Source organism: Coffea eugenioides, chromosome 11 (assembly GCF_003713205.1).
Source record: "Coffea eugenioides isolate CCC68of chromosome 11, Ceug_1.0, whole genome shotgun sequence".
NCBI classification, from domain to species: Eukaryota; Viridiplantae; Streptophyta; class Magnoliopsida; order Gentianales; family Rubiaceae; genus Coffea; species Coffea eugenioides.
The window spans coordinates 28917998-28931053 of record NC_040045.1 but is presented as its reverse complement, the minus strand read 5'-3'; the positions used below and the strand labels follow the sequence as shown (position 1 = coordinate 28931053).

Below are 13056 nucleotides of genomic sequence, written 5' to 3'. Positions count from 1 at the left end.
ATGAAATAAAACGGAGTAGTAGTAGTATTTCACCATGAAAATAGGGAAATCTATATTGCTCTAAGCCATTTCATCATGAAAATGAGACTTGGTAATCTTGGAAATAAATCTCTGGTTAAGCAAGAATAATAGCAAGAAGTAAATCCATTCATTTGTGTAGTTTATGCCATAAGTGGAATCTACATCCCTAGAATCTTCATTAAGTGAAATTTCTCTATTTGCATTCAGCATTTGTTAAACTAGATTTGTATATCAGATTTGTAGATTACAGCATTAGACTTTCTCTGCTCAAAAATTAATTGTAAGTCTAAATAATAGAGAGAACAGGGGCTTAGTAATTGTTTAAATTGCTCCTCGTGGGATCAACCCGATACGCATCTTGTACTAAAATTGCGACCTGTATACTTGCAGTCCAACGGGTGTAAAATCGGAATTAAACTTGCACTTAAAGTGAAAACCCGTCAAGTTTTTGGCGCCGTTGCCGGGGAGCGGCAATATTAGGGCCTAGTCATCTCTATTAATTTAGACATTTTCATTGTTTTTATCCAAGTTGTTGAATTAAAACTACAAAAATTTCTCTTATTTTTATTTGTAGTGCATGCACCGATCAAATAGAGAAGTTGGACATTTTGATCCTGAAATTGAAAGAACATTGCGGAGACAAAGGAGGAATACACTGCATCAAGAGGAACAAGAGGTTTGGCAGCCAATAGAAGATATCTTGATAGAATTACCATTTGAAGAAGAAATGGCTGAAAATGACCTAAATAGGCGAGTTCTGCGAGATTTTACTATACCGGGAACACAAGGTTCACAAACGAGCATAGCAAGGCCTGCGGTAAATGCTAACAACTTTGAGATTAAACCATCACTTATCCAAATGGTTCAACAATCTCAATTTGGAGGTAATGCAGTAGAAGATCCTAATACACACTTAGCTACATTCTTGGAAATTTGTGATACAATTAAAATGAATGGAGTTAGTGATGATGCTATAAGGCTAAGATTGTTCCCATTTTCATTAAGAGATAAGGCCAAACTTTGGCTACACTCTCATGCTCCCAATACTTTCACTGGATGGGATGAATTATCAAGAGCATTCTTAAATAAGTATTTTCCACCAGGTAAGACTGCTAAGCTTAGAATGGATATCACTAGTTTTAGCCAATTGGAAGGTGAATCATTATATGAGGCATGGGAAAGGTTTAGAGATTTGCTTCGGAAATGTCCACATCATGGACTGCCGGAGTGGTTAATCATACAAACCTTTTATAATGGTTTATCTTTCTCCACTAAAACTATTATTGATGCAGCTGCAGGTGGAGCTTTAATGGGAAAAACACCCCAAGAAGCTCATAATTTGATAGAAGAAATGGCAGCAAATAACTATCAATGGGCCAATGAGAGAGGTAATACAAGACGTCACGCAGGTATGATAGAAATGGACACTCTCAATATGCTGAGTGTTCAAATGAATAATGTGATGAAATTGCTAAGTAGACAAGGTCCAAGTTCATCTAATGCACATGTAGCATGCTGTTCTGTATGTGGAGGTGAACATGATACTAATGAGTGTGTCGATTCTGAACAGGTACAATTCGTCAATAATTACAATCGTAATGCTCAAAATAACCCCTACTCGAATACTTACAATCCGGGATGGAGAAATCATCCAAACTTCGGATGGAAGGATCAAGGAAATCAACAAAGGCCAACCAATCCGCCGGGATTTCAACCAAGGCAACCACAGGCTGAAACTAAACCAAGTTGGGAGATCGCGGTGGAAAAACTTGCTACGGTGACTTCGGACAGATTTGAACGAGTAGAAGGGAGACTGGATCAACTCACTACAATGTACAGGAATGTAGAGGTCCAAATTGGTCAAATTGCTAGTTCTTTGAATAATCGAAATCAAGGAGAATTACCTAGCAAAACAGAGGTCAATCCTAAGGAGCAGGTGCAAGCCATTACTCTTCGTAGTGGTAGACAATTAGAAGATCCTCCAGTGAAGGAAGTTGAGAAAGATGAGAATGAAAAACAAGAAGAAAAGCAGAGGAACCAAGAGGCGATTGTGGAGGAAAATAGGCGGGAGAATCCAAGAGAAAAGCAACCATCATCTTCCACTACCATTCCAATACCCCCTGCGGTTCCATTTCCACAAAGATTAAAGCAAAATAAGTTTGATAAAGATTTTGAAAAATTTGTTAAACTTTTCAAACAATTGCACATTAACATTCCTTTTGCCGATGCTATTTTGCAGATTCCATCTTATGCGAAATTTCTCAAGGAAATCATGACTAGAAAAAGAAAGTTGGAAGACTACGAAACAATAGCATTAACGGAGGAATGTAGTGCAATTATTCAAAATAAGCTACCACCGAAGTTGAAGGATCCGGGGAGTTTTTCTATACCTTGCACCATAGGTAACGTTGATTTTTCTAAGGCATTGTGTGATCTTGGTGCTAGTGTATCATTAATACCTTTAACGGTGGCTAGACAATTGGGTTTGCATGAGCTTAAACGCACTAATATCACTTTGCAACTAGCGGATCGGTCTATTAGATATCCATTGGGAGTGTTGGAGAATGTATTGATAAAAGTTCAAAAATTTATCATTCCAGTGGATTTTGTGGTATTAGATATGGAAGAAGATATATCTATGCCAATTATTCTAGGTAGACCATTTCTAGCTACTGCAGGTACTATTATTGATGTAAAAAAATGGCAAACTTAAGTTTCAAGTAGGTGAAGAAGAGGTAGAATTTAATTTGAATGAAATGGAAAAATACCCTTCTTTTACCGATCATGCTTATTCTATTGGCACAATTGATAAACTAACCCAAGAGATGAGTCAAGTCAACTTTGACTTAGATCCTCTTGAGTATTGTTTAATGAGTTTAGGTAAGCAAGAAGATGTTTGTGAAGAAATTGAAGAATTGGCCAAATACTTGGATTTTCAAGCACCTTATAAAAGGGGTAATTTGTATGAAAGTCTTGGCCAAGGAAAAGGGTTTTCACAACCTTCAGAAATTGAACCTCCAAAGTTAGAGCTCAAGCCACTTCCGACTCATCTAAGGTATGAATTTCTTGGAGAAAATAAAACTTTACCTGTAATTGTTAGTGCTGACCTTGATGATGAACAGTGTGCAAAGTTGTTAAGAGTTCTAAGAAGGCGTAAGAAGGCAATTGGATGGACAATTTCAGACATTAAAGGTATAAGTCCGTCTATATGCATGCATCGAATTTTATTGGAGAACGGTTGCAAACCAGTGGTGGAAACACAAAGAAGACTCAATCCAAACATGAAAGAGGTGGTAAGAAATGAAATTCTTAAATGGCTTGACGCAGGTATAGTTTTTCCTATCTCCGATAGTGTTTGGATTAGTCCAATTCATGTGGTACCAAAGAAAGGTGGAATGACTACAATCGTGGGTAAAAATGATGAATTAATTCCATCTAGACTTGTGGTAGGGTGGAGAGTGTGTATCGATTATCGTAAGTTAAATACGGTAACAAGAAAAGATCATTTTCCCCTACCATTTCTTGATCAATTATTGGAGCGAATAGCCGGATATGAATTTTACTGTTTTCTTGATGGTTTTTCAGGATATAATCAAATAGCTATAGCTCCAGAGGATCAAGAGAAGACCACATTTACATGTCCTTATGGCACTTTTGCCTTTAGAAAAATGCCATTTGGGTTATGCAATGCTCCCGCAACTTTTCAACGATGCATGATGGCTATTTTTTCTGATTATATTGAGAAAATTATGGAGATATTTATGGATGATTTTTCTGTGTATGGTTCATCTTTTGATCAGTGTCTTCATAATTTGGAATTGATTTTGCAGAGATGCGAGGAAACAAATCTTGTACTGAATTGGGAGAAATGTCATTTTATGGTAAAAGAAGGAATTGTTTTAGGACACAAGATTTCCTCCAAGGGAATTGAGGTGGATCAAGCCAAAATAGAAGTCATCGAAAAATTGCCACCCCCAAGCAATGTCAAGGGGATAAGGAGTTTTTTAGGACATGCTGGCTTTTATAGACGTTTTATTAAAGATTTTTCTAAAATAGTAAAGCCATTATGTGATTTATTATGTAAAGATACTCCTTTTCAATTTGATGACAATTGTTTGGTTGCATTTGAAAGGTTGAAGAAGGAATTGATTTCGGCCCCAATTATAACTTCGCCTGATTGGTCACTACCATTTGAATTGATGTGTGATGCAAGTGATTATGCGGTTGGAGCAGTTTTGGGACAAAAGAAAGAAGGACGGTTGCACGTCATTTACTATGCTAGCAAGTTGCTAAATGAAGCACAACTCAATTATGCAACCACAGAAAAAGAGCTATTGGCAGTGATATTTGCTTTGGATAAATTTAGATCTTATCTAGTAGGATCTAAAGTTATTATATATACGGACCATGCGGCTCTTAAATATTTGTTACATAAAAAAGATGCAAAACCAAGACTAATTCGGTGGATTCTTTTATTGCAGGAATTTGATGTGGAAATAAAAGACAAAAAGGGAACAGAGAATCTAGTAGCGGATCATCTATCACGCCTAGAATATATTCCAGTCAAGGATCAAGTTCCTATTCAAGAGAATTTCCCGGATGAGTTTGTCCTAGCAATTATCAATTCTCCATGGTATGCTGATATTGCTAATTTTTTGGTAAGTGGAGAGATTCCAAAGGGAATTAATTACCATCAAAAGAAGAAATTCTTACATGATGTCAAAAGTTACTTTTGGGAGGAACCATTGCTGTATAAACATTGTGCCGATGGTATGGTACGTAGATGTATTCCCGAAAACGAGGTACATAATATTTTATATCATTGTCATAACCTTGAAACAGGTGGACATTTTAGCACCTCAAAAACTGTGGCAAAGGTATGGCAATCAGGGTTTTATTGGCCAACTATGTATCGAGATGTTCGGGAATATGTTAAAAGTTGTGATGCATGCCAAAGAACTGGAAATATATCTCGAAAGAATGAAATGCCCCTAACTACCTTCTTAGAAGTTGAATTATTTGATATATGGGGTATAGACTTTATGGGACCATTTCCAAGCTCTTTTAATAATAAGTACATCTTAGTAGCAGTGGATTATGTTTCTAAATGGGTAGAAGCAATCGCTTCACCTACTAATGACTCTAAGGTTGTACTCCGATTCCTTAAAAAGAATATTTTTTGTAGATTTGGTATACCTAAGGCCATAATAAGTGATGAAGGAAAACATTTTTGTAACAAACAACTGGATTCCTTATTGTTTAAATATGGCTGTAGGCACAAGACATCACTCCCGTACCATCCTCAAGCCAATGGACAAGCGGAGCTAGCTAATCGTGAGATAAAGCTCATTTTGGAGAAAACTGTGAATAAATCACGCAAGGATTGGGCTACAAAGCTAGATGACACACTATGGGCTTACCGAACGGCATTTAAGACTCCCTTAGGGATGTCGCCGTATCGTTTAGTCTATGGAAAAGCTTGTCACTTACCTGTAGAGATTGAACATAAAGCTTATTGGGCTATTAAAGCAATTAATATAGATTTTAATCTTGCAGGTGGAAGGAGATTACTTGAGCTGAGTGAATTGGAGGAACACCGGTTACATGCATATGAAAATGCCAAAATTTACAAAGAAAAGATCAAATATTGGCATGACAAGCACATTATTCCTAAACAATTTCAGGTAGGGCAAAAAGTGCTTTTATTCAATTCACGCCTGAGGTTATTTCCAGGAAAATTGAAGTCAAGGTGGTCTGGACCATTTGAAGTCACTCAAGTATTTCCCTATGGAGCGGTTGAAGTGGCAAATTCAAGAAATGAAAGGTTTAAGGTCAATGGACAACGAGTGAAACCCTACTTGGCAGGTGAAATCGTACCCAAAGGACTCATATGTCTTTTGGGCGACTCTTCTTCAAATTAAGAAACTGAATGTGTGAGTCGAGCCAACGACTATAAACAAAAGCGCTAAAAGGGGAGGCAACCCAATGTTTATGTTATATGTGTTAAATTGGTGTCATTTTGTGGTTTGAATAAGTGTTTTAGTTAATTTGTTGTTTTTGTGTGATAGGGTTGGCAAATGGAAGCAAGAATGACCATTTGAGGTGAAAAAGGCGAACTGTGATCAAACAACTCAACCCCTCGATTTGCGTTAAAGGTGTTTTTGATTCATTATAAAGGGGTAAAATGCATGTTTTTAATGTTTTACATTTGTTCCAGTGATTAAAATTGGCAAACAAATGATCTATGATGCATTTTGAGTCATTGGGGTACCTTTTGTAATTTTTCAAAAGTTGAAATTCTGCTAAAAATCGAAGCCGAAAACGCGTTTTCCAAGGAAACGCGACTATAAGTCGCGTTTCTCAGAATCGCGTTTTCGATTCTGCGCCTGCAGAACAGAAAACGCGCCTTTAAAACGCGACTTTAAGTCGCGTTTTAGAGGAAGTCGCGTTTTCACGCCTGAGCAAAACTGGAAAACGCGACACATATAAACGCGACTTTAAGTCGCGTTTTAATACGTAACCGCGTTTTAAATTCTGCGAGATTTGTGCAGAAAACGCGGATTTAAAAACGCGCGTTGAAGGCGCGTTTTTAGTCGCGTTTTCGGTTCATTTTTCTGCTTCAAAAACGCGATTTCCAGAACATTTCTTCACTTTTCCATTTTTCCAGCCGCGTTTTTCTTCTTCTCTTCTACCCAACTCACAAATCTTCATTTGTACTCCATAATCGTCTAAGCCGAATTGAAGATCATTTGGGCATTCATCCACCGCCCAATCGTGATGCAGAGGATGACGATGATGCCGAGGGGGATGACTGACTTGGCACACTGCAGAAGCTATCTTTAGTTGATGAACTTGCTTGCCTAATTATCTTAACTTGTGGAACTTAAGATGTTTAACTTCATTTTATTTTTCTGTTTTCTATGTGGTAGGTACTTGTATTTTGACAGTGGTCCGTGATTAGTGGCTGATAAGGATCTCAGCCATTGACTTGGGGAGTACTTCTTTCTTTTCTTTTCTTCTTTTGTTTCATTTCTTCCCTACACATTGAGGACAATGTGTAATTTAAGTGTGGGGGGAGAAATATGTGTGATACTTGTGGTTTTAGTTGTGTTTGATATAATTCTCGTGCTTAAATGGTGTTTCTTGTGGTTGCTGGCAGGGAGTTTTAGTCCACTTTTAAGGGGAGATTCTGTCAAAATTTTTCCAAAACCTTATACATATATATGTTATTAACTATAATAAATAAATAAAATTTTGTCACTTATCCTTTTGAAATAAATATATGCGGTTTTGATACTTCTTTTCTTATGAAATTTGGAAATGATTTTTATGTGATTATAATTTTTACATTTATAGGAAAGTATATCTAGTAAAGTGGAGAAAATTATGCCTACATTTTGTATATTTGATGAAAATTCTTCTTTTTATCTAATTTTATAAGATAAGAAATTAATATGGTTAATAAGTGTCATACTCTTCTCATGATTACTCTTAGAGGGAATTTTATTATATATTGTTAAAAAAAATAAAAATAAAAAAAATGGTTATTCTACTCCAATGATTCTCGTACCGAGTAACCGGGGGTTGGCATCTACAAATGTCGACATTCGCGTAAAAAGGTACTTGAATTAAGAGTATGCAAAGCAACTTGAGTATGTGAAATGTTGAGTAACCGGGGATCTGCATCTAAAAATGTTGATCTTCGCGTCAAAAGGCATTTTTCACAACTTAAGTAATATTTAACCCTTAAAATAAATAAATAAAAAATAAAAAATAAATAAATAAATTAATTAAATCCCTCTTTAAGAAAAATAAGAAGTTGATCATGAGATTAGTTAGCATCTTTATTGACTATAGGAGTTGCTTGCTTGCGAAATTGGATAAAAATAAGAAGTTGAGTTGAATTGGTAAAATTATGGTATACTTGGCTCTTCTTTGCTTGATATTATGAGTACTTGAACTCAATGGAAAGATCACATAAGGTTATTTACCTTGATTCAAGGAAATGGAGTTGAAATACTACATATGTTTATTTTCAATTTTTGGATCATTGATGGTTGGAATTTCATATTGCTTGAGGACAAGCAATGATTCAAGTGTGGGGGTATTTGATAAGAGTTTATTTTACGTATTTTTAAGTGCATTTTATTAGTTAATTTTGAGTTGATTATTTAGTTTTATAAATAAAATAAAGAGGTTTTTGGTAAAATTATATATTTTTGGTAAAAGTGGATAATATTGCATTTCTATTGATTTTAATGGTAAAAACTTCATTTTTATGCAGGAATGATGATTCAATCACCAAAGGATGTCAAATGAGGTAAAAAATAGAGATTTGGTGATGAATTCAAGTGGCAACAAGAAGAATGAAGTGAAAAATGTTCAAGTGAGGAAATGCAATACAAGTCAGTTTTGACACTCTTCCGTATTTTGACCATATCTGGAGCTACACTTATCGGATTGAGGTGATCTTTATACCATTTTAAAGCTAAGAAAGAGACCTACAATTCGTATGAAGACATCAAAATCCATTTCTGCCATCTTCATGGGCAAAACGTTGGAATACAGAAGCTGCATTCTGTGGTCGGAAGTTAAAACAGAGGTTTGAACAGGTGACAGTATTTCGATCATATCTCAGGCTACAATGCTCCGATTTGGATGATTCTTGAAGCATTGGAAAGCTAACTCAAAGGGCTACAACTTTTGTGTTTTGCACAAAAGCTATTTTGGCCTTTATCATGGAGAAAATCGCAGTTGAAATAAGGCCAGAGTGAAAACGCGAGTAGAAAAAACGCGAGTTTATACCGCGTTTTGTGTAGGCGCGTTTTATAGCCGAAATTCTGCAATTTGACTCAGTCAATTCTCTTGTGTGCATACCACTTTCCAGCTATAAGATGCAAGGGAATTCGGTGCACATGCTTCTGCAATAAAAGAGAAGACCAAATGAGTGTGGACAAAAGGAAACATCATATCTTTGACTTCTTTTTACAAAATCTGAGTGGAGGAAATTATGAAGTGAGAGAAATGGAATTTCTACCACCTTTTATGCAGAAATACAGGGGAGAAGCCAGGAGGACCAGACGTAGCTAGTTTTCCTTCTTGCAACAAGTTTTCTCTCTAGTTAAGAGTTCTTAGATAAGCATTTAGAGTTTTCACTTGTAATCATATTGTGCAAGAACATAGCAGGAATTGGAGAGCTTCACCTTCAATTGGCTAAGCTTTCTTTTATCTTTCTTATACTTGTACTTTATGATGTTTTGCAGTAATAAACTTGTGAATTTGATTGTTAAATCATTCATGAGTAGCTAAACTCCTTCATCTAGGGAGTAGATGAAACTTATGGCTAAATAATACTAATTGAATGTGATTTACACTTGTTATATCTTGAGTTAACTTGTCTACTTGTGTAGCTGTGATTTCTTGTTATTGATTGATCACCAATAGCATGTTTATAGTGTTATTATTCAATGAGAATTGGTAATAACAATTGAAACACATGAGTAGTGCTTGAGTTGTATGTTCATGAAAATAGAGATACACTTAGGTGGATTATTGAGCATTTCATGAAATAAAACGGAGTAGTAGTAGTATTTCACCATGAAAATAGGGAAATCTATATTGCTCTAAGCCATTTCATCATGAAGATGAGACTTGGTAATCTTGGAAATAAATCTCTGGTTAAGCAAGAATAATAGCAAGAAGTAAATCCATTCATTTGTGTAGTTTATGCCATAAGTGGAATCTACATCCCTAGAATCTTCATTAAGTGAAATTTCTCTATTTGCATTCAGCATTTGTTAAACTAGATTTGTATATCAGATTTGTAGATTACAGCATTAGACTTTCTCTGCTCAAAAATTAATTGTAAGTCTAAATAATAGAGAGAACAGGGGCTTAGTAATTGTTTAAATTGCTCCTCGTGGGATCGACCCGATACGCATCTTGTACTAAAATTGCGACCTGTATACTTGCAGTCCAACGGGTGTAAAATCGGAATTAAACTTGCACTTAAAGTGAAAACCCGTCACTAGGTCTTCAAGTATCCTCTTTTGCAACTTCTAATTTGCACCAATCTAATGGCTTCATGATGACCATGCACTCAATCTTTTGGTTCTTCAATTTCCACAAATTAGTTTTCAAATTCATCTTCTTCAGGTGTCTCAATAATTCTTCACTTTCTTTTCTGCAAACTCATAAATTTGTACAGTCATTTTTAATTGTCAACCAAGAGATCTAATGCCACTCAGGCATCCCATTTTTATGCATAAAAGGATGAAACCTTATTCCTCCAATATAGTGAAAAGATGTTCATGTATTAAGATCCAATGTGAAACTTTGTCCCTTTTTTTTTCATGCCACATTTGCCCGAATGCAAGGCCGGTACAATTGGAAAAGTCCCATCAACTTGTTAAACATTGATCATTTATTTATTGCTTGGCCTTTCTAATTTTTTTCTTTTTTGCCTGACAAATTTATTGATGCCTTAACATGTTGTTGGTTTGTTTGGTTTTTGCCCATGATAATTTTGTTCTATAATGCGGATAAATTACATAGAAAATGGAATCTTCTGTAAATTTTTCGAAACCCTCCCATGCTTAAGATGTTTTATTTTCTTTCTACATTATGGTCTTCAACCTCCACATATTCTATTTTAATATTCATAGGAACACTTTAAGTACCTATAGTAATTTCATTTACTGGATTGACTTTTACTTACAAATACAAGGTTGTACAATTTTAGTGGAATAGAGGAACTTGCATTTGACACTTGTGGGATTGAAGAAATCTCAAGCAAACTAGACATGCCTTTAATACAAAACAATGCAGCATTATAAGGCAATAAAGCAACTAGGTTGCTTTGAAAAAGCAAATTAATAATCTGTCACTAGTCTATGGATATTCAAGTTACATTAAGACATCTTTCTTTGAAAAATAGAATACATATTCTGCCCAACTGATAAAGCAATCAATACTAACCATGAACTCTTGCAAATGACTACTTGAACAAAAAAACCAGTATTTATACTCTTGTAAACTATATTACCTTAATTTGAAGAGGACAATATCAGCAAACTGCAAATCTAAGGTAAAATTGGAAAGTGAGACTATTTCTCCTCTCTTTTGGCTATGGAAGTAATGAAAAATTCAGCAAATCTTAGGCCCAAACCAGATTTTTGAGGTAAAAGTTTTAGGCTCGCAACCAACAAATCTTCAGGTAAAATTGTAGAACAAATCAACCATATGGGACTGTTCACAGCCATAAACTAAAAATTAGATTTGTAATTGCACTTTCAGTGCTATAATCAACATACACAACAAAGAAGTTCACAATAATGACACATCCATTCCTATACATATCTGTACAATAGATTCTTTGTTGTACAACCATAATCCAATAGTATCACCATTTGCCCTATCACTTTCAAAGCGAAAATCCATAGTTCAATATTCATTAAATGGTAAATTTTTTTAAAAAAAATTGCCAAACATGTTCAAAGAAATAATATATGTGACTTAGTTAGCAATAAAAAAATTTTTTTAAAAAAGAAAGAATACAAACTACTTTAAGGATAGGTTTGAAAAAGATCAATAGCTTACCCACTCTCACCGCTATCGCGCCTAATACTGAACCACTTCTCGAAGGGGTAGAGTTAGATTGCATTCTTTGTAACTAGTTTCACATCTCCTCCAACCTTGTCAAGCTCCTCTAGCCCTTTCTATTCCACAAAAATCAAGTCTAATAGCCACTATAACAAAATCCCCAAATAAACCATACTCAAATTAGCGATTCATTTCCAATTTTTTTAATTTCATTGTAGATAAATTACATATTAGAATAGAGCTTTCAATCCTATACGAAAGACTAAATAATTCTTCAAAAATAAATTAGAATTTAATCATTTCCTATTGGGGTTTCAAGGTTACAATTTATAAATTTCATATCAAATTGCCAAAATATAAGACCCAAGAGAGCAATCACATATATTTACTTGAAATTGGATGACTGAAGGAGATGTTTCACTGAGTTTAGTCCAAAGATTGTGAAGCAGACGGAATCCTAGTAGAGTTGTTTTCATGATTGCCCCTAATTGAGTTCGCAATCCACATGGTTGGCTCCAATTGAACTTCAATGCTAATGCTCACTACAACTTAGTTGAAGAATTTGGTAAAAATAGAGGAAAATTTTGAGTTGTAGAGGTTTCCTTTAAGTGAGCTTGATGATCGATTGGACAAAGAAAAATTGGAAGAATGAAGTGTGTGCGTACCAAATTGTGAAGAAGAACGTTTACAAATTATTTTTCTTTACAAATGTGCATTTTTTTTTTTTTTTTGCATCAAATGACTTTAACAACCTTGTATGCGTTTTAAGTCAAGATATAAGATACCTAAATTTTTACAATACTCATAATAAACATGTAAGTTCATAATACTAAAAATTTGATTAAATTAAAAAAATAATTACTTGATTAAGCACATCGAGCTGCAAGCTTAAGCTCACAGTGTTCAAAATCGACAATCAATTAGTTTGAATTTAACTCAAACTCAGCATTGGCCGAGTTTGAGACAAACTCTTGACCAAACTACTTACAAGTTCGAGTCAAACTACTCGATTTTATGCCGCTATACCTACCCCTAAATTAGTAATGTATAAATTCTGTTGTTTCTTCTTGATAGATTTTTATCACATTTAATGCCAAAAGATCGGAATCCAAATTCATTGTTATATGTTCTAATGTATTTCTAAATCCCTATTCTTCCTCTAAGGATGAAGTCACAAGTTCTCTTAAGAAATTTGGAAGTTTGTTTTGAGTGAGCAATACACTGCCATTGGAGCAGTAAAAGTTTACTGTTTCAAAATGAAACTTTTTGATCCACGGTGAGTGCAATCTTTCTACTTTAGAAGAATACCAGGCATGTCAACTATGAAGTTTGACAATTCTCTTACCTTCTTAGGAATTCCTTATAAACTGAATGAGTAAATGACAATTTACATCATTACAACTTTTCATAGATACTTATAGAAATTAATTAAGC

At 34.8% G+C, this 13056-nt stretch overlaps 1 non-coding gene across 1 annotated transcript; it reads right to left on the bottom strand.

Moving 5' to 3' along the window:
- Positions 1 to 1135: 1135 nt before the first annotated feature.
- Positions 1136 to 1242, bottom strand: LOC113754616. Its single transcript, XR_003465296.1, has one exon. It is a non-coding gene; the product is annotated as a small nucleolar RNA R71 (small nucleolar RNA).
- Positions 1243 to 13056: the final 11814 nt, after the last annotated feature.